Genomic DNA, 6,555 nt, shown 5'->3' with positions numbered 1-6,555 from the left:
TTTTAAATAAAATTGAATCATGCAAACAGTACAGAAAATTACTGTTATTACAAGTAAATCTAGATTATAGAAATTATAAATTTGTCAATATATATGAAATGTTTTGGTCTTATAAGTGCTGTTTTAATATGGTTGCCTTTGAATTATATTCAGTTGCGGGAAAATGAGAACATCTTTTAAAACGGGAAGATCAAAAAATCTTTTATTTTTCTCAATATATTAGAAAAACAGCTTTAATTTACTGTATTTTTAAATTATAACTCTCTCAAGTGTTTGTTTTCACAAATAGGATTTTTTTCTCTTTTATAGGAAAATTCCTTGAAATAAATGTAAGTGGCATAATAGTTTTATCTGAAATTTTTTTTAGGAAGTCTTTCCATTTACAAACTTTGGGTCTGCTACTAATGTTTTGGTTTTTTCCGCTGTAGGGATTGTTAAAAATATTTGATCAGTTTGAGAACAAATTCTGAGGTGGTTAAAGATGCATCTGGAACCAGTATGATCCATAGAAGTCTAAGTGCCGTGTGGAGCCCAGCTCCATAGAAAATGTCTATGTGGTTAGGATAGGGCCAAATAATAATTATGTAATAAAGTAAAGGCATGGATTTCTCCTGTGTTTTATTCCTTGCAAAACCAGATGTGTATGTGTTGTGATTCCACATAAATTCCACAGTGGTATTCCAGCAGTTGCTGTTTGATCCAGCTACTTAGCCAAAAGTTTGGTGTTGGATTTGAATTGAATAGAACGTGTGTTCTAATATGGAACTCGTAGAAAACACTTCCTGACTGCAATAAAACTCTATTCATAATCCGCGTAACCTTGCCAGTAAAAACTTCTAAAGGTCCCTGGATTTGTAAATCACAATGTGATGTAAGAAACATTGAAGCATTCTCACTGGAGTCATTCTGATGATATCTTCCCCTGTGCAAGATGCCATTTGGGAGCTGAATATACAGGGCAAGAAAAAGTCTGTGGGGTATGATGGGATATAATGCCTTCTTAACTCAGCATCTGAACTATTCTAGGATGTTCAATCTTTAGTTTGTTCCATACTTCCCATATTGTTCTAATTATGGTGCTGTGTTGATAAAGTACAATTAGAATTATTTCAGTTGCTTCAAAAATAATTTGAAAAGGCCTACAACTACAAGGATCAGAAATTTTAAATTCTCACAAGCAAGTTTAATCTGAATGAACAGCAATTCTTTAGCAACAGATCACACTAATACAGACACTGCAATAGGCTTAGAGGTCCTATTTAAATAGGCTGACAGTGCTCCAAGAGTTAAATTCAGTGTAATGGGAACAAACAGGATTTAATGAACATTAGGCATGCATCTCCTCTTATCACCTATTTTAGAGATAAAGATGGTTACAAATGCTATTGCAAGGAAAATTTCCACTCTCCATTAGTATGTGATTTCCCTTGTGTCCCTTAGCAGCGTTTTAGGATAATGCTGGTGTATAGCACTCATTGCTCCTCTCTTCCTATTCCTCCTCTGGAAGAATCTGTCTCCTTAGATTCTGATGCTGCTCAGCATGTGGTAAAATTTGTCTATTGTGTATTTAGCTGTATTTTATAGGGGACGTGGATTAACATGTATCACTTCAGTGTATAAAGCTGCTGAGGGTTTTCTTTCTTGCGCTGCATGAATAAGGAATGAGTCTTTTTTCTTGTCTTTCTCCCTCTTCATCCTCAGTGACTTTTTTCATACTCATATTTACTTATATACAGGTGCTTCTGTTTTACACTTCCTCTAATCATTTAATTTTTCCACAGTCTCTCTCTGCAAAAACAAAAGCTTGTAAGAAAGTGACAGTGTTGAGATTGTTTTTTCAGACGTGGCATATTATATAAAAAAAGAATTGGATGATCCTTATATAAAGGTGAGTAACTTAGAAATATGTCCATAAGTGAATAAGATTTATTTTTTCAGAGGGAAATTGTACTTTGCTAAAATTTCTAAGTAATCTGCTGTGTGACTCTCATTTACCTGTATAGTTAATTTTACTTATGCAGCTATTTTTCTCACAGGACCCCCTGCTTAATTTGCTCTACAGGTTGGAGTGGGTCTATAAAGTGTCTTGTACAATCGAGGCTGTTGCCTGGCTCAGCATGTGCAATGCTTGGAAGGTGTGTAGTGAGTAAGGCAGGAGGCTGAGGAAAGAGAAAGAAGGGTAAGACACTTGCATACTGTCTTGGAGAACTTTCTTCCTAACTTTAACTGTGGTCAGTAATTCTGTTCCTCACTTTGTGACTGTGAAGCCTAAGATCCCAAGGTCTGATTGTGGGAACATTGAGCACTCACAACTGCAAGTCAAGCCGATGAAAATAGTGCTTGAATTTCTCACATGCCGTAGAATGGCACATACTTAGAAAAAACATGCTTATAAGTACCATATTTTGGGTATCAACAATTAGTGGGTACTTCTTAATAGATGGGAATTGAAGCACTGAAATCTTAAGTAGGATCAATAGCACCCCCTTACAGGGCTTTTGTGAACACATAGTAATTAATGTTTGTGAAGATGTTATAGTGCAGAAGACTTTGGAAAAGCCCATGAGGAAATCTATAAGTTTCTTCAGAGCAAACTTTGAATAGTATCTAGTAAATAAGGCATGGACACCCATCTTTAATTATGATGAGGACAAATAAATAGCTGCTCATTAATTAAGCATTTGTCCATTCTGTAGACAGGCAGAGGCAGAGGTCCTGTGGAAAAGATATTGTGTGACGATGTATCTATTATATGTACACAGGGGTGGATCCAGAGGGGGTGCAGCCCCCTTTTTAGACCAAACTGCAAGAACAGCACTCAAGGACTTTAATTCTCTGAAGCAGGCAAGAATTCCCCTCCCTCCTTCCCCTTTCTGCTCAGCAACATATTGCTTCTCCTCCATTTCTGGTCCTAGCCTGGCACTGCCAATGACTTTAGCTGCCCAAGGGTGGGGTGCTCCTGCCCCTCTCCAGGTGGGCTGCATGGGGAGCTGACAATAGGCAGCAGTGACAGTAGGTGAGTTCTCATTCTTTGCTCAGGCAAACCTGCCCCCAGGGGGAATGCTTCAGGGGGCAGGTGCCACCAGTGCTGCTGCTGCTGTCCCCAGCTGAGCTGGAGCAGGGCAGAAGAACCTCCAGAACTCCCCCTGACTCTCAGGCCAGCCAGGGGAAGCAGTAAGAGGGACAGGGGAGCAGAGAGGAGATGCTGTAGAGCAAGGGGGGGGGGGAAGATTCTTACCTAATTTGGGGACTCAAAAAAGGCCCTGGTTGCTGCCTCTGTGGTGTTGTGCAGTGTGGGGAAGAGCTGGGAATGAAGGTACAGTCACCCTGCAGTACCAGTCACTACTCCCACCCACACACCTTTTTATAACATCCTGGATCCACCTATGCCTGTACATAATACATATGGAGAAAGGCAATATATTAAAGTTGTATGAGGCATCTCCATTCTAGAATTTCCTGTCTTTTGATTTCTTGAATTTTCACCATAAATCATGTTGTTTTAATGTACATTTTGTGTGTGTAATCGTATTAAGGGGAATAAAAATAAGCAGAATGTGTCAAGGAAATGTATTGAGCACTTTAAAAGCTGTTCCTTACTCAAAGGTAGGTGTACATTGCAATCTGTGGTATGCCTGCGGTGTGTCTGAAATACCTAAGCTAGTTTTAAAGTAGTGTCAGGTACTGCAAGAAGTGTAGCTGTGGCAACAGCTCAACGTGGGCTACCCTCTTGGGTATCTAACCAGGGTTCTGGGAGGGTTTATCAAAGTGAATGCATTTTTCTCAAAATGCTGGAGGGTGAGACAGAGTGTGGAGTCAGAGGACTAGCTAGCTCTGGTAGCCAGGAGATCAAGCTGGGAGTTGGGTTCAGGGAGGGATCAAGCACCAGTAAACACACAGGCCATGAGGAACAACAATGCAGTCTGGGTAAGAGTTAAGCCCTATTGACCAGGTACTTCCTCTTCTGGGTCAAGGAGGGAGTAAAGGGTTAGCCGACTCTGGCTGGCTGCTTGGGCTAGGTATAGACATTCAAAAAGTCTGAAGCTGAATCGATTCAGTCTTTACAGGTTAGTCTAAAGTGCAGAGATTAAATTGAAACAGAAGCGAACAGACTTACCTTTGGGTCAGGAAGTGCAGCCACATGCCTGCAGTGGTTCAAGCCAGAAGCTGGGTGGGGGGGAGGGCGCTAGAGCATGACGCTCTGGCTGTGTGTTCACTTCCACTTCCTTCTGCTCCTGAGGTCTTTGGGGTTTGCAGTCCAGAATTATATCAGCAGGACTCTGCAGGGTTGCTCATCACTTCTTCCTGCTTCCAGGTGCCTCTGGGATTTGCATTCCACAGTTGAAGCCAGCAGTAATTTTAAGCAGGGGAAGGGGTGTTTGACTCCCCTCCCTGGCTTTGCCTGGGGGTGGGCAGTCCCTCCCGCTGGAGACCGGGCTTGCCTCCCACCTGCCCCATCCTTCCACTCTTGTCAGTCAGCTCTCACTACTCCAGCTAGGGAGCAGAGGGGCTGGGCCAGCCCTGTTCTCTGGAGTAGACAGCAGAGTACAGCCCAGGGCTGGAAAGCATGCTGGAGGCTGTGATTTAACTTCAGCCAGGAAGGGGTCTGGGACAGAAGTTTCGTAAACCAGTTTGACCCGGATCAGTTAAGTCTGGTACTGCATTCAACCAGGTTTATCTTAAACCAGTTTTGGCCATTTTGAAACTGGTTTATGTGCACTAAACTTCTGTTCTGTTACAGGTTTAAACTAGTTTCTGATCACTTAAACTGGTTTATGTTTAACTTCTGTCCCTAGCCCTGGGTGGTAGGGAATGGGTAGATGATTAGACTCAGATGGGGGTTTCCAGCTGCCTTTGTTCAGCCTGAGTAGTTAGCTGGAGAGATGGCAGACTTGGGTGAGTGGCTAATCCAGGTAGGCCAAAGGCTTAGGTTCAAGACTGGCCTGACTATCAATAGGAAGCAGTACTGAAGGTTTTCCCCATATTGTTCTAATAATGTGTCTCGAAGCAAGAGGGTAATTCAGGTCCTGTGTCAAGTTAATCTTTGGTGCTTCTGCTGAGCCAAGTATAGTGTCAAATAATGAAGACTGTTGGGTATGGACACCTTGAAAATAGATGGAAAGTCACCAGATTAATTTCACAAAGGCATCTAAATAGCCATCAGTAACAGTTAGGTTTTAAGTAACTAAACAGGAATTCTGAAAGGAGGGTTTATGAAGTAACAATTTCTCCTCATTTTGAGATTAGGGATGAATTAGGTGAGGTTAGGGAAGAGCAAATCTGAGGTCTGCCATTGACTACTCAAATCCAAATTTATTTTCATTTTCAGAAACCAAATCCCTGAGGCTCTCCTGGTTTGTAAGACTTAGATTTACACAGTCTTCCCTGCCAAGCATGATCAAAGACTGGAAAACTTTTCTGGGCTCTCCTGACATGAGAAGGAGCTTTAAGAATATAGAGCTGCTTTTTGCTAGCCGATTTAAATAGGGCAGATTCCCTTGTGCTCCTCACCAAATAATGTTTTGGTTGTGTTATCACAACACAGAGTCATGATCTATCATGGTACTGATAGTTAAAAGAAATGTCTGTCCTGCACTGCTTCTTGTATAGTCTTTTATACAAATCAGAATTGCAGTACTTACTAGGGCTGTGTGAAATGGCACCATTCCATTTCACCTTGAGTTTTGATGGAACAGCGTTCCTTTTCAAATTTCATTTAGATCTGAAACAGCTGTTCCATTTTGTTTTGTTGAAACAGTGAGGCTGTTTCAACATTTTTGACGTTTCGCTAGATCAGGCTGGGGGTGGGGAGTCAGCCCAACTGGGCTGACCCCTGCCTCCCATCCCATCTAGCACTGGGGAGGGGAACGGAGCCATTGGGCTCAGTTCCTTTCCCCAGCCCAATTGCTGAGCTGAGCCTGGGCTCAGTTCCCTTCTCCTGCACTGTTATTGGCTTCCCACAGCCCCATGGCGGGAGATGGGGAGAGCCAGGGCTGTGCTACAGCCTGATGTGGGCTCAGTTCCCTTCTCCTGCACTGTTATTGGCTTCCCACAGCCCCATGGCGGGAGATGGGGAGAGCCAGGGCTGTGCTACAGCCTGATGCTGGAAGCGCAGCCCTGGTTCTCCCCTGTCTCTCACCACCTCGCTGCTGGTTGCTTCGAAACATTTTGACTAGCCTCGTTTTGTTTCAAGGCTGTTTCAAAGCCCTTCATTTCGATTCAATTTCACGGTTTCGAGCTTGAAAATGAGTCGAAACAGTATCGAATTGAAACAGCTGGTGAAATTCCGCATAGCCCTAGTACTTGCATCTACTTTTCACTAGTGTAAAAACTACGCTGGGGCCAAACAACATACTGTTAGTCTCCCAGTGCTGCTTGTATTACATCCTGCAGATACATAACTTTCATAATTACTCATCTGTCCTGTGCCAGATGAAAGTGAAATAATGCAGTAGAAATATCTGTGTGATTACCTGACTCTTCCTCTTTATCCAGACAGCTAAAGCTTTTCTCCAGGCTTTTTCCTGCTTTATTTACTGCAGACTCTTTACCTTG

General features: G+C 42.4%; 1 long non-coding RNA gene across 1 annotated transcript in view; it reads left to right on the top strand.

The window, feature by feature from the left end:
- Nucleotides 1-2,075: 2,075 nt before the first annotated feature.
- LOC112551334 overlaps nucleotides 2,076-6,555 on the top strand; it is a 52,291-nt gene continuing 47,811 nt past the window's right edge. The window contains exon 1 of the long non-coding RNA XR_003095627.1: nucleotides 2,076-2,179. This is a non-coding gene — a long non-coding RNA (uncharacterized LOC112551334). The remainder of the gene's footprint in view (nucleotides 2,180-6,555) is intronic.

This window comes from Alligator sinensis, unplaced genomic scaffold (assembly GCF_000455745.1).
Source record: "Alligator sinensis unplaced genomic scaffold, ASM45574v1 scaffold181_2, whole genome shotgun sequence".
In the NCBI taxonomy this organism is placed as follows: domain Eukaryota; kingdom Metazoa; phylum Chordata; order Crocodylia; family Alligatoridae; genus Alligator; species Alligator sinensis.
Note: the sequence above shows the minus strand (reverse complement) of the source record. Positions and strands in the feature narration are given on the sequence as shown.